Source organism: Etheostoma spectabile, chromosome 6, assembly GCF_008692095.1.
Source record: "Etheostoma spectabile isolate EspeVRDwgs_2016 chromosome 6, UIUC_Espe_1.0, whole genome shotgun sequence".
In the NCBI taxonomy this organism is placed as follows: domain Eukaryota; kingdom Metazoa; phylum Chordata; class Actinopteri; order Perciformes; family Percidae; genus Etheostoma; species Etheostoma spectabile.
The window spans coordinates 28,935,446-28,936,436 of NC_045738.1; the positions used below are offsets into that span (position 1 = coordinate 28,935,446).

The window sequence follows — 991 nt, forward strand, 5'->3', positions numbered from 1 at the left end:
CAAAATAAGGCTGCAAGACTGGTTCTTCAGAATCAGAATCAGAAATACTTTATTCTTGGTTGTTCTTCGAGAACTAGGGTCGCAGAGATGCATGAACGTCTTGCTTGGTTGGAGGTCAAGAATAGACTATCTATTAATATGTTAGTATATTTTCATGGAATTATTAATACTGGGGTTCCTAAATTTCTTTATGATAATATAACTTATTGCTCAGATATGCATTCACATTATACAAGAGGGGTGAATAGTCGACAGATTTCTTTACCACTACCTAAATCTGACTGGATGAAGAGGACTGTGTTTTATAGGTCAATTGTATATCGGGACAGTCTTCCAGTTGGGATTCGGGACAGCAAGGGAAAAACTGGTTTTAAAAAAAGACTTAGACTACATTTGTTTTCGATATCATAATATTGTCTGGATTGGTTGAGTGAGGTTGTATCGTGTGCTATATTATTCTTTATTATATTTAGTGTGTTAGTACTTTTTGCATTGTCAGTTTCGTTTGTGAATTTATATATGATATATTTGTGAGTAATTTTGGTTGTATTTATTGTCTTTTGGATGTAATGTTTGGACCCCAGAAAGACTAGCTGTCGTCTCGGCGTCAGCTAATGGGGATCCTTTGAAATAAACAAATAAACAAATAGTTTTGATGCCTTCAGTGATAATCTACAATGTACATAGTCATGAAAGTAAAGAACACGCACTGATTGAGAAGGCTTTTGGCCTGTACTGTATATGACCCTGCACCATTTCAGTGCTGGTTTACACAGGGGTCTGCTGTGGCACAATAGTGCAGCTCTGACATGTAGGGAAAGGAAAAACTCTGCAGCTCGGCCTGACCATCAGACATTTCTTTGGCCAAGGCCAAAGTGACATCAGCCAGGACTCTTTCCTGAGAGGAAACGCGATAAGTCCACTCCAATCACTCTGTTGTTGCTGCTGCAGAAGTGGGAGAGAGAGAGAGAGAGAGAGAGAGAGAGAGAGA

General features: G+C 38.8%; 1 protein-coding gene across 5 annotated transcripts in view; it reads right to left on the minus strand.

Annotated features, from left to right (window-relative positions):
* The window catches only part of LOC116691497 (plectin), a 172,260-nt gene that overhangs the window by 157,251 nt on the left and 14,018 nt on the right, over window positions 1-991 (minus strand). The window lies entirely within an intron of this gene.